The sequence below is a fragment of the Ceratina calcarata genome, unplaced genomic scaffold (assembly GCF_001652005.2).
Source record: "Ceratina calcarata isolate Rehan_Ccalc_2016 unplaced genomic scaffold, ASM165200v1 scaffold888, whole genome shotgun sequence".
NCBI lineage: Eukaryota > Metazoa > Arthropoda > Insecta > Hymenoptera > Apidae > Ceratina > Ceratina calcarata.
In genome coordinates this window covers 1-632 of record NW_017180239.1, presented here as the reverse complement: position 1 = coordinate 632, position 632 = coordinate 1, and positions in this window count along the sequence as shown.

Genomic DNA, 632 nt, shown 5'->3' with positions numbered 1-632 from the left:
CTATAATAACAAATTCAACATGTTAGCATTGTTTAAGTATATAGCCTATACACCCTTGAAAAGACAGCAACCTAGTACTAAATTTCCTTATAAATCGTCTGTTTGTTAAATCAGGATAAATCTTAATTAGGATAGATACGTAGGGGTCATAATAATAAATGATGAGACGACATAGAATATGTAATTTTTTAAATTAAAAATTGCAGCACGCAGTAACCTCGTACATTAAATGTCCTCATAAATGGACTTTATTACATGAGAATACATGTTAATTAGCTAAATTTAACAGATATGTAGGAGTCATAATAGTAATTGATGAAACGACATAGGATAGGTACATGTTTTTTGATTATAAAATGAAAAACGAAGCAACCTATTATACTCAATTTCCTCCTAAATCATCTGTTCATTAAATGAGAAATATTAGTTAGGATACATACGTAAAATAGATATAATAGGTAGGAGTCATAATAATAAATGATGAGACGACACAAGGTATGTAGATGTTTTTTGATTATAAAATGAAAAACGCAGCAACCTATTACACTCAATTTCTTCAAATCATCTGTTTGTTAACACTACAAAGACTGACTGCTTTTGGGCAATATAGGTATAACACATATATGTATATA